Genomic DNA, 14,697 nt, shown 5'->3' on the forward strand with positions numbered 1-14,697 from the left:
CCAAGTCCTGGTGCCCTCCTTAGCTCCTAGCCTTTTATCCCTATGTGCCTTTGAAAATTCTTCCAGGGTGACATTTCTTGTGCACTTTTGTTATTGGTCTACAACACTACCACAGATACTCCAAGTTGTCCTGAAGCTTAGTCATCCCAAAGATTCCTCTATCGCACTCACTTCAAACCTTCTGAGGTTTGGGGATCGAGATGATGCATCTCGATGGGATCTTCCTTGTAACTATGAACCAATAAAAAACCAGTCATAGTGAGTTGCTATGTCTGCCACCTTGTTCCAAACCCCAATCGACCTGGAGATATTTTCTTGTGTGCCTTAAAAATCTTCTGGGGAAGCCCTTCTAGGGTGACATGTCCACATGACGTCATGCTTGCATCATCATTTCATTGTGGTGCCTTCTGAGTGGTGACATGTGTCACCCATATTTGGCCCCTTAGCCACTTGAAAGTGCCAAAAATGCATGCCACATGTCACTTGGTTCGTACTTCCATGTCACATATGTTGACATCATCATGCCATTGTGTCTTTCATGCTATCACCATGAGCCAATAGAAAATTTCCATGCGTCTCCCAAGTTGTCAATGGTACAGAGGTAAGATGGATTCATAATCATTTGTTTTGTGTTGGCTTCTTTATTAAAAAATTTAAGGGTCCTAGCCTTCTTCTTTTTTGCATCACCTATTTTGTACCCCACGTTTCCTAGCCCAACATCATTCCATGCTCTCACTTATTCGCGCACTTTGGTTCCTCCGGGGAAGTTTCCCCGGGGTGATTTGTCTCATGGGGACCTCCCACTTTAAAAATTCTACCAATAACCATGCTTTCCCACTGCTCTGCTCTGTTGACTCCTCTCGTAGTAATGTCATTCTCGGCTTCAACTCTTGTGCTCAACTTCGAACTATCTAGAGAAAATTCTTGTTGGGATTACATGTAATGGGCTCCACCACCGGCCAATAAAAAATTGTTCTGTCGTAATGTTTTCAGCCACATTCACCTAGAACTTTGATTTAATAGCTCCGCCAAGAAGCTTCACCTAGTTTGGAAAAAGTGCCAAGTTGTCACAACTTTGACCCTTCTACCAATTTTAACTTTACACCTTTTTACTTTAGGAATTCTTAATTGTGATTGGCAATAACTTCTGATCCATAGGGCCATTTTCAGACTTCCATATACCATTGGAAAGATCTTTCAGAGCTCTATCCATCTAACTAGGTTCCAACTGCATCTATGGTGATATTTTATACCATAAATGGATCCAAATTCTCTGTACTTAGACCTTCTTTTCCTTTACCATACTTTGAACTTATTTTCATTCTTCTTGGAACCATCTATGATTTTGCGATCATCTTCTTGACCTTTTCCATCAATGATAGCACATTTCAAACAAACTTGACCTTTCATTATCAAATTATTTTGTATTCCATATCATCTCATATGAAAACATCACCACCATCATATTTTTCATACTTGCAAAGCCACTCCCTTTGAGGAGTCATATGAAAGGATGTGCATGAATCATCCAACCATGCCTCATGATTTGCATGCGTACTTAAAGAAGCCAAATACCCATCCTCTCCTTCATCTAAGGAGATTTTTGCTTTTGTATAAGGAGCGCCATCAAATCCATTCCCTTTCTCAACAATTTTGGATTCACATTTTTTCTTGTAATGCCGTTCTTTTCATATCTTGATCCATAAACTACCGTGGATATTCCACTAGATAGATCGTCATAATAGATCTGATAAAACTAAATTTAAAAATATGAAATATACACTATTAGGGTTTATTTATATTTATATTTCTGTATTTGTAGATTATTTTATATTTCATATGCATGCAAATAAAAATTTATGTAGAAAATAGAGAACAACAAAATATATAACCTAGGAAACCCTTTCAAGCGAAAACCCAGCTCGAAGGTGAGTCCTCTTTAGTCTTTATCTCTGAATAGAAAATGGGTGTGAGTATAAAGAAGTAAGGCTTATGGCCCATGGGATACTATATTTCATCAATCATATTTGTGTGCTCTCTTCTTATCCCCCTCGGCTACTTTCTCGTCTATGGAACAAATTCACTCAAAAAGAATGGAACCCCCTTTCCTCCTAGTGGCCCAGTTATAACACAACCCTATAGCCTATTGGTGGATAGGTTTGAATCCTTGACCTCTTAACAAAAGTTACACTATGGACTTTTATAGAGTCTTATTCATCATAATCACGTTGTTATCCCATTTTCCATGAATAATGTTGTTTAACGTGGCATCCTCTCGAATTATGGAGGTAAAAACAAGAAGTTCAACTTCTGAGTGACATAACTTTTTCATATAGACTCTGATTGAGGAAATTATTGTGTTGTTTTAAAGGCATATATGTGTATAATATGGAAAAGAGGTGATGCATTAGAGTGCCAAAGTTCTACCCCCAAAAAATTTCATTTGAACCCTTAAAATGCTCCCAGAAGGTTTTAGACCCAAATTTGCCAAATTGGGTCTCACTAGTCAAACTAGCCCCGTGACCTGATTCCTCCACTTTTTCCACTCTAAAATTATCAAGATGGATGAAAAATAATTTAATGATTGAATTTGGATTACTTCTCCAACATACCTTTATGAATTTTTCTATAAATTTAGAGCTTACTCTAGATTTAGAACTCCGAATTTAGGACTTATTTTTATTTCTATTTTGGGAGCATCCTCTTATAGGCAAGGCATATTTGTTCTGACTTTCCATATGTTTCTACATCTTCTCCTTTGATAATAAGGATGATTATATATCATCGAAACTTATAGTAGTTGAATTACTACATATGGAAACAACCAAATCATCCCATGAGTCTCATAAAGAACACAACAAGATGATACACTTAATCTTCATTCGAAATTTTAATATAAATAGATAATAGGTGACTTACCATAGTATTGAAAGTGTTTAGATGTAGCTTCACCGAGTCTCCATCCTTCATCCTCGGCTTATACAACATTTTTCATAGGAAAAATTTGTTCACCAGGGACCTAAACTAATACAAAGTCCCTAATTTCTTCAATAATGCCTTCACTATAACTTCTCCTAAAACATGCAATAATATTGAATTTGAGAGACACAATCGTATTGTGTTGTTTCCTTTTTATCCAACTTGGTACAATATTCTATTGACATCCCTATTGGTGCAATACTTGGATCCACAACAATCCCTTAATCTTTATCCATCAATAGATCTTCCATTTTGAGCTTCCAGAACTCAAAATTTTACCCATTGAATTTCATGATCTCTATTTTTAACTACTTACCATTTCCTTTCACCACAAGAATTGATTCCATAGATCTCCCACTATAACAAGATCTTCCATAAGATCCAGCAAAACTATTTAGCCACAAAAGTGTCCCCTTGAACCCAAAACTACTTTGATATCAAATGTAGGTTTTAACCTTGTATAATTAACTCTTGCAAATAGATCATTAATAAAATAGAAAGGATCCAATGGAAAACACACACATTAACATAGATATTTTACCATGGATACCCAAACTAGGAAAACTAGAAATAATTTTCAATATATTATCCTTTATAGTATTACTTGCAGCATCCATAAACCACAATCCATTTACCCTAGATGAGAATATAACCATAGTTACTTAACCAAAACTACAAAACCATGGGCTAATTCACCATGCACCACAAAACTGCTAAAGGTTAAAATCATGCTAAAAAATGGATGCAAATAACTACACATTTTTTTTGGGGAAGGGGGGTGGGGGTAACCCCTGTGACCCCCTCACTGCGCTCAACGTAAATGTGCATGAGGATAGTCGTTCAAAGAATATAAAAAATGCCTAAGAAAAGCTACATGAAATTTGAAGTGTATTTGACTAGAATGATCTTGTAATTGATAGACAAACTAACATATCTATTGTTATGAAGAGTGCTCAATACATGACTAATCAAATAATTTAATTTGAAATAAAATGCATAGTTTCCATTGTCGTGAATATATTTGTGCAAGAAAAATTGATAAATCAGAATTCAAAATTTCATCCTATAGCTATATTATCAAGATCATGGTGTAATTTTTGTGAATATAACCATGATGGGAATGCTTGTGAAATAAGAAAAAAATGCTAGAGAATAGATTTTTGGAAAGAGATTTGATTCCAAAATCACTACTCTAGGCTGGGAATCTAAAGATGATATATTATTAGTGGATACAAGGAATAAAATCTTATCAAAACAGAGGCAAGGGTGGTCCTCGGAAAACTATTTTTTCCCAAATCATACATTCTCAGTTGTCTGATTTTGGAAATTCTTTGAATTCGAGCAATCAAACTGGCATGATATCACAATGGCCTGAAGTAAACCCCCCTCCTTTTTCCTTTCCAAAGTATAATATATTAAAAAAATGGATAGTATTAAATCTTATGTTGTGTTGCTTGATATGGCCACTATTCCTTAGCAATAAACATATCTTAAGAACTTTATGGAATTTCAGAGATCTGTGGTTTGTGCTTTTTGAATTTTTGACCGGAGAATCCACAGTAATAGAGTTTTTACACCAACGTTTCGAATCCCAAATGGGATCCATCATCAGGGTAAAGAGAAAGATGATAAAAGAAGAGCCAGATGGAGGAAATAAATACTCATGAGGGATGAATATTAAAGGCAAAGCACAGGTCGGCAAGGAAAATTATTATAATGAAACCTAATTTTAATTTTAATTTTTATAAATTAATATTATTTATTTAATATCTTTAAAGCAAAATCTTAAACTAAAATCTAAATTAATATTAATATCTAAAAAACTAATATATATATTAATATTAATATCAAAAAACTTGATATAACCTAAAATCTATATTGATATTAATATCTAAAAAACTAATATATATATTAATATTAATATCATAAATCCTAATATATAACATTAATATTTATATAACCTAATGACTATATAACTTAATATTTATGAAACATGATTACTATATAACTTAATATTTATATAACCTAAAGTCTATACAACTTAATATATATATTAGTATTAATATCAATAAAGCCTAATACCTATATCAATAAAAATTAATATATATATTAATATCATAAATCTTTATATAACCTAAAATCTATATAAATTTAATATCTAAAAACTAATGAATATATTCATATTAATATCATAAATCCTAATATCTATATAACATTAATATTTATATAACTTAATGACTATATAACTTAATATTTTTATAAAACTTGATCACTATATAACTTAATATTTATATAACCTAAAATCTATATAACTTAATTTATGTAATAGTAATAATATCAATAAAACCTAATATCTATATCAATATCTAAATAAATTAATATTAATATAACCTAAATTCTATATTAATTCAATCTTAAAATCTAGACTATATTAGAACATACATTAATGTCTAAATTATATTAAAATCCAAGCTTGTAGTTATATTAATAATTAGAGCTTTAATAGAATATAAATAACCTAATGACAAAATTAATATTAAAATCAAAACTATGCTAATATCTATAATAATATTTATATTAATATGTAAACTTATATTAATATCTATATTAATAACTATCTTACCTGTTTGACAACTTACCTGGGGCCGGGCTGACGTTTCTTGATTTCACTGATCAGGGGAAGCCAGCTTCCGCTAATCTCCAAACTGCTGTCTCTGTTCAGATTACAAGGATGCTTCAAGATTTTGAGGGCTTCTCTGATTTTCCGTCTCTGATGCTGCTCTTCTCTCGCGATAATTGATGCGTTTTCTAAGCAGATGTGGTCTTTAGTCTTCGAGGAGTGCTCTGCCAAGGCTGAGGTACGAGATCTTCCATTCCTGATGTCAGCGCCATGTTCTTTCAGTCTTGTCTGGAGGGAGACATCAGGAATGGAAGATCTCGTACCTCAGCCTTGGCAGAGCACTCCTCGAAGACTAAACACCACATCTGCTTAGAAAACGCATCAATTATCGCGAGAGAAGAGCAGCATCAGAGACGGAAAATTAGAGAAGCCCTCGAAATATTGAAGCATCCTTGTAATCTGAACAGAGACAGCGGTTTGGAGATTAGCGGAAGCTGGCTTCCCCTGATCAGTGAAATCAAGAAACGTCAGCCCGGCCCCAGGTAAGTTGTCAAACCGGTAAGATAGTTATTAATATAGATATTAATATAAGTTTACATATTAATATAAATATTATTATAGATATTAGCATAGTTTTGATTTTAATATTAATTTTGTCATTAGGTTATTTATATTCTATTAAAGCTCTAATTATTAATATAACTACAAGCTTGGATTTTAATATAATTTAGACATTAATGTATGTTCTAATATAGTCTAGATTTTAAGATTGAATTAATATAGAATTTAGGTTATATTAATATTAATTTATTTAGATATTGATATAGATATTAGGTTTTATTGATATTATTACTATTACATAAATTAAGTTATATAAATTTTAGGTTATATAAATATTAAGTTATATAGTGATCAAGTTTTATAAAAATATTAAGTTATATAGTCATTAAGTTATATAAATATTAATGTTATATAGATATTAGGATTTATGATATTAATATGAATATATTCATTAGTTTTTAGATATTAAATTTATATAGATTTTAGGTTATATAAAGATTTATGATATTAATATATATATTAGTTTTTATTGATATAGGTATTAGGCTTTATTGATATTAATACTAATATATATATTAAGTTGTATAGACTTTAGGTTATATAAATATTAAGTTATATAGTAATCATGTTTCATAAATATTAAGTTATATAGTCATTAGGTTATATAAATATTAATGTTATATATTAGGATTTATGATATTAATATTAATATATATATTAGTTTTTTAGATATTAATATCAATATAGATTTTAGGTTATATAAAGTTTTTTGATATTAATATTAATATATATATTAGTTTTTTAGATATTAATATTAATTTAGATTTTAGTTTAAGATTTTGTTTTAAAGATATTAAATAAATAATATTAATTTATAAAAATTAAAATTAAAATTAGGTTTCATTATAATAATTTTCCTTGCCGACCTGTGCTTTGCCTTTAATATTCATCCCTCATGAGTATTTATTTCCTCCATCTGGCTCTTCTTTTATCATCTTTCTCTTTACCCTGATGATGGATCCCATTTGGGATTCGAAACGTTGGTGTAAAAACTCTATTACTGTGGATTCTCCGGTCAAAAATTCAAAAAACTTTATGGAAGGTAAATCTTCCATTGTTACTATTCTAACTAAAATGTAGGAAAAAGAAGAAATGTATATAAATAAATTAGGTGTAAATAATCCTAGCAATATGGTTAAATATCATTTCTATTATTTATAAATGAAAATTATGGATAAAAATCACACATTGTTTTTTAATCGATGATGGCTCTAGCCCAAATGTAATGTCTAAAATTGATATGGGAAGAATTGGAGTTGTCTAGTACTAACAAAAATTCGAAAGGAATGTTGTCTTATAATGAGAAAAAAACTCCTACCATTAGTGGAATCAAGGGTGTAACTTTAGTTCTATATGTGCATTAATATATTTGAAATATTTTCAAAATTCAAGTAATTGGCATGTGGCCAGTAAGTGATTTCCATTATTTTAGGAAGGAATAGCAACTTTAACTAGTGGGTATATGCCCACGCATGGAACTCATATGTCCCTACCCAAAGCCAACAAGAATATCACTATACTTCACGAAAGGTGAATTCACCCTAAATTAAAAGTAGGACTCAACCACACATGTGTTATGTTGAAGAGGACATTGGTGCATAATCCATATTCTTGGAAGAGGATGATGATCATGTTCCACATCCCATTGATCTGGATGATGGCATTTGGCATATGCACGTTGATGGAGCATGTTCTAATGAAGGTAATGGAGTTGGTATAGTAGTTTATTCTCTCTTTGGGAAGATGTTGACACACCTACTTAAACATTCTGCAAACCATTGTGTGTCTCATTATCTCTCATAAAAGACTAAAATCTGAATCTAAACGGAATAATGAACATAAATTCAATGGTGGGGGGGGGCTTTCTCCATGGATGCTATAAGGTGAATATGTGATTTCATATTTGAATCTACACACAAGTTTGTTGGTTTACAATATAATCACAAGTTTTAGATTGATTCTACATTGGTGATCAAAGTAGTCCTTATGTTTGTCTTTACATGTTTATTTACACCACAAGTCTTTAATGGGTGTTTGAAATTAATGCTTGTACAACCACATCATTTTTTGTTTGAAAGCATACATGCATGTATATAACATCAAGGTGATTTTGTTAAGGTACTATTATGCAAATGGTTCATGGCTCTTTACGTTGTTAAAGTCTTAGTGGATAGGTGTGGTGCAAAAATGAGTCTTTTTAAAGCTTCCTTTTGATTTTACACTCATAGGATCCTTTTATGAGATAAAGTAATCAATGTACTAAAAAAATTGAGGGTAAAAATATACCAAAGCTTCAAAGGTTGAAATACAGACTCATAGTCATATCCTTTTGTTATCATATCAAAGCTACATTTATTTTGCATGGCTCAAAGTCATTATGATAAATAACATATTACAAACACCATATCATACTTACATTGGAGCATACACCAACATTATTTAACGGTATATATTCATGAAGAGAATATATACAATTCACATAGAATTGCCACCTCACATGTGATATGACTAATGCTTTATGTAATAATACAATGAAGTTTTTCCATGCTCCACTTATGGTATATAAAATCAGCTTTAATACGATTAAGACATATCATGATTACTCCACATCCCAATTATCTTTTAGCTATTTTTCATGCCATGCAAATGATTTTATTACCTCAGTGCTCTCAAAAAATTGTTTCATCATCCTCGCACTCACTAGAGTCATGCTCTATGTTTATATATACAACTCAGGCCATCATACTGGTCACCTTAGCATGCTATGTTAAGGATTCCCCTTTCAATTCATAGTGATCACATTTTTTTCAGGGCAGAAAAAGCATAATATTATTTATATGAGAAATATAAAAGAGTCTGAAATGTACATTTAGCCAGGAGAAAGCATATGTTCCAAAGATAATGAAAGTGAAACATCAGTGAAGCCATATCCTGATAATACTAGATCAAGCCTGAGAGACCGTGACGATTGAGCAAAATAGAAAAAAAGACGTATCATCGAAATAAGACCATATAAAAAAGCAGGATCGGTATAAAGGTCCTCCGCCTGTATGGACAAAGAGAAACTGTATGCAATCCGAAGCAAGCCGAGAGGTGGAGATGAAGCCTGTTCAACCAAAACACATAGCATATAGTTCATAGCAACTAGCATCATATATAGCACAGAAATAAAAACAGAGAGAACTATGAACCGAAAAACTAGAAATTGGGAGGGAAAAAGTCCTGCATGGAAAAGCATTTTCCATCAAAGGAAACCTGAAGATGCCACAAACCCGGAGCAGCTTGAAGACCTTTTTTTGATAACGAGTCAGCCATTTGATTTTGCTCCCTGTGGATGAAATTTACTAAAACACCTTTTAAGGAGGTCCAAAAGAACCTGATCCGATCTAGCCACCCCACAAGATGAGGCTTGGAGACAGTATTTTTCCCAGCAACATAATCCACCAAAACATTTGAGTCCCCATAAATAGAAACATCTTGAAGATTTAAAAAAATACAGAAACTCATGAGGCCTGTGAGAGCCATCCCCTCTGCTATCATATTTGTACCCCTTCCCCCATTCCAATGTATAGAGAAAAAATTGTCTTCGTCTGCTAATATAAGAAAACCACAGCCACAAACACCGTTCTGTTCTACACCATCAAAAAACGCTCTAGGAAGAGATGTAGCTATATTGGGACTTGCAACATGTATGCAGAGTAATTTTTATCCAACCCCGAAGTTAATTATTGCGCACTTTCCATAGATAATTTTTTGACAAATGAGCACACAACATTACGAATTATGATTTCTTCCCATTGACTCTCCCTAATTGCGGGTCTGTTAATGATTCACCACATATTTTCACTTACCATACCACTCACTTTCACTTTCATGTATACTTTGAAATGCATTAAAAAAAGGGACAAAACCCTAAGGCTGAGGCGAAAGAAAACAAAAGCAATAGCTACCAATCCTAGTTCATTTCAAGAGTCTTCTCATTCAGTTAGGTCACATGCTCATCATGATCAGAAGATCAAAAAATAGCAATAGGAAGAAAGTAGTGGGAAGAAGAAGGTTGCATCACATAGAAAATATTGATTTTAATTGTTTTCAACATGATTGATGGTGGTTGGTTTTTAAATGTTTATTTTTTTGGTAGAGTTTACATTTTTTAGTTTCAGCATATATGCATTTTCACTACTCTAATTTTTGGGATTTGGGCACATTTTCAACAACAACAAAAATTGCACAATAGAGTTTCAGCATAATGAATTTGTTGGCAGCACTATATTTTGGCACCTTTCAGTATATGGCATCCTACTTTATGAGGATATTTTCTGATATCTTATGGTTGAGTTATTACACTTTTATGTTATTTTTTTAATGGCCATTTTCATACATGTTAGTGGGAGGCATATGGAATAAGAAGATATTTTTCATAGTATATTTTTGTAATTATTTTTATTTATTGTGAACACATAAAGTGTTGGGAGTCAAAAGTAAATCATTAATAGATGAGGGGCACATACCATTCTTTATAAAAAAAGTCAAATTAAATTTTAACTTATCCTTTAGAACACTCATTTCCCGAATGATAACAAGAGATATTAAAATAAAAAGAAACTAATCCCTCAAACAGTTGAACTCCCTAACTGTTTCAAATCCATACACAATGGACAAGAGCCCATGGAGGAAAAGGAGAATACTCTGTGAGGAGAAGTATGCAAAAATTATAAAGTTGTCATTATATTCCTTTGATTCATTTTTTTGTGAGTTCAAGACGCTGGTATCGCTGGTGGTCGCAGACTCATTCTAAGGAGAGACGAGTAGAAAGGTAGACTCATCTCATTCTTTTAAGGATTTTCTAGTGATATTAATTTCCTACAATTTATTATTGTTGATAGAAGGTATAGTTATTTATGTTGGTGCTAATAGCTATTAATTTTAGAGAGAAGCCTTACTGGCTTAAATATATCAAACTGCCCAAAAGGGTTTCATATAGTTATTTCATATCATTTTTTCTCTCTAAATGTTTATATATGATTTATTTTACATTGTAAACATTTTGAGTAGAGTTATGGCTAAGATTTTTCACAAAGACTTGTTAAACAAAAGGTTGCACTCACTATTTTTACTACAAATCAGTCATTTTCAGTCACTTATCTATGTGCATACTTCTTCAAATTTATTCATTTTCCAGAACAATTTGGCATTGAAGTTTGTTTAATTCTCTGATAACTTTTATAGCATAAATATTTAAGTACTCGTGTAGCCTTGTGGCTTTCAGAACACTCTTTAATTGTTTTTCATTTATTATTTTAATTCAATTTCATATTGTTCGTAATTTTCCATCATGTTATATGTTGTATATTTGTATTTGATTTCACTTTCCCACTGCAAAATTTGTATAAATTTCACTTTCTATATTTTTCATCAATCCTGCACATGTCAGTAATTAATTTTCACTATTGTAAATGAACCTGTAAATTCCAAAACCACTTGCTAAACTCAAGCATAAATTATTTGGGCCTAGTCCCACTATCTCAATTACCTAGTGAGATTCAACGGTTTGACAGAGAAGCTTAAAAAATTCCCTGATCAACATCTTTTGGCAACCGTACTGGGGACAAACTGATCTTTGGTCCGCTCTAAATTTGATTTCCACTATTCCTATGGTTGTTTGTCCCATGTTTTAGGGTAACTCGTGGGAGTCTTCTTCTGATCACGTTGAAGACTTCATTCTGTTTTGTCAATCTGTTGGCGTTTACGATATATTTACTTCCTTTAATTTCTTTCCCCATTCCCTTCATGGAAAAGCGAAAGATTAGGACAGGGGTATATCACCTAATCCAAGCCTAGTAGGAGAGAATTTTTTTTTTAATTCATTAATGATTTTTCCACCTATCATCACATTGAATCTTCACCCAGGTGTATTCATGTTCCCCTTCGATGTGACTTTTATGATGGCCCTCATGAAAAAATTACTTTTAAATTGTTCTTAAAATTTGAGCTTGAATATCAGGTGAAACCCTATCTCTTCTTGACAACATAGATCATGATTCTTAATATTCAAAGGTGTGCAAGATCTCAATATTCTCACACTATCTCTAATCATGAAGCTTTCTTTGATGTCTCCTCTTTTAATGGTACTCTTTTTGAGACACATGCTGAACAAGATCATGTTTTATTTCTTGAAGATAAATCTTACAAGGAGAATCATCTCATTTCACATCTCACTATTCTCCATATTCCTCTTTTTGACAATCATTCTAAAGAAAGTGAAATAGAGGATTCAAGGAATGATGTAGATTCATGTAATTTTTGTTTTATTCCATCCTAATAGAGAAATATTGTCTTTTCTAATGATCATGAAGAAGGTCGAGTCAAGGGCATATGTTTTGTTAAACAACGTAATTCTCAGGCCCTAGACCCTTGGTTTAAAGAATTTTTGGATGATCAATCATTTAGTTATTATCCTTTCTTGAATTATGATGACTACTTTATCAATGAACATGAAATTATGGAAGGTGATCATCTGACACAAAATTATAATGATATTTCGGATCAAGAGCATGAAGTTTTGATTCAAGAAGAGAGAAGACAAGAATACACCTTAGATCGAAGAGAGGAAATTCTATCACAGAACACAAAAAGAAATACACATTATAATTCTTACTTGCAAATGGTTGCAGTCACAAGTTTTGATTTCTTCCCCTCCTCTCTAATGTCGAACATACTTATTGTAACACCCTCTTCCCACATTTACCCAAGCTAACCGGTCCACTGGGGTAAACATGTGACGAGAGGTTACTATGATGTGATTCAAATCCCCATGTATAGTTAAGGAAGTGCAACCAGCAAAACAAAACCATTCTAACCTTCGACACGTGCTACATAACCTTCAAGAGCCAACCAACCCCTTAAGGTGTCCAACCCCTGGGAGAACTTGCTTTTTCACTACCCTAGAGCCTCAGTCTCTCCCATGACAAGGCATCCATGCAACTGGGACGCTCCAGTCGCTCCCACAGCAAGGCGTCCATGTGACTGTGGCCTTTTTTAAGTAGTTTTGTGCTAGTGACCCCAGATTTTGTACCAATTTTCCAGGCCACGACTCGGGCCACTGCCCAAAACTTCATGAAACTTCCAAAAATGTTAAATAAAATTGAAACAAGGTTATTATTGCAAACACTTGAAAAAATAATTGATGTGACCCCTACTATTGATGACATGAATTTTTTCAAACATATCACAAACATGTAATCTACAGTTCACAAGAACAAATCTAAGCATAGGGATCTCATACTTATCTGAGAATCGTCAAAGAGGACTGATATCTCCTCACAATAGATGCATTATTTTTTATTAGGTCATTCATTCACTAACATTTCATATACTAACCAAAACATGATGTGATCCATACATCATAATTGTCCTAAAACATACCTATAACCAGCAAATAACTAGGGACTTCCACGTACCACCCGACCATAGATTGGATTGAACCACATATCTCTTTTAGCCAATCACCTCCATGCCATATTCCAAGCATGAATGTGGATCTCGTGAAAAAAATCAAACAAAACCAAACCAGGGCTTCCAGAGGAAAAACCATCTCAGCCCTAAACCAGTGATTCCAGCACACGGTCGGACATCACTAACCATCACCAGATCGGTCTCTACCCAAGTTGACCAAGGCTCCGGAGCGTTTGTTCCAGCCAAGGCTTCTAGGACTAGTAACTCAAGCTGCAGTCGCTACCGAGATCAAGAGCATTTGACCAACCAAGGCTTCTAGGACTAGTAAATCAACCCACGAAGGGCTCCAGAGCATTTTTCCAACCAAGGCTTCCAGGACTAGTAACTCAACCCAAGTTGTTACAGGGCTTCCAGAACGTTTGTCCAACCAAGTCTCCAAGAACTAGTAACTCAACCCACAACCATAAGGAACATGAGAACCAACTAGAAAACAAGGACAAAACCCACAACACCATGGCTATCTAGGAAATGGCAAGGCTAGGCAAAACCACTACTAATCCAGGCAAACCTCGATGCCAATGATAGATCATGACCAAAAAACCACATGCATGCCAAAACTAGCAAGGAAATCATTCATGCAACTCAGTACCTACAAGAAAACCCACTATAGTTGTTGATCCTGACATCCTCTTATGATTTCCTTCTCTTCCTTTTCCTTCCTGCACCAAATCCAGTATGTCACACTCCTCCAAGAGTGCTCCTAGAAACTCTAAGTATCAAAGAGAATGAGAGAGAATAGAGAGAGAGGTCTAAGCTAAATTTGACAAAAGTCTGTCAACTGATCCTGAGGAGCCTTTTTATCAATGAGGACTCTAATTTCTTCAATTCTCCATTATTTTCCGTCATTTTCCTCCTCACATACAGCCTGTGACCTTTCACCTTCCTTTTCTCCTATTTCCCATTATTTTCATAAATAAAATTCTAATTAATGCCACTTTCCCTTTTCAAAGCTTTTGCCATTG

The sequence above is a fragment of the Pinus tabuliformis genome, chromosome 1_2, assembly GCF_031772625.1.
Source record: "Pinus tabuliformis cultivar Carrire ecotype Pingquan chromosome 1_2, CPIR1, whole genome shotgun sequence".
NCBI classification, from domain to species: domain Eukaryota; kingdom Viridiplantae; phylum Streptophyta; class Pinopsida; order Pinales; family Pinaceae; genus Pinus; species Pinus tabuliformis.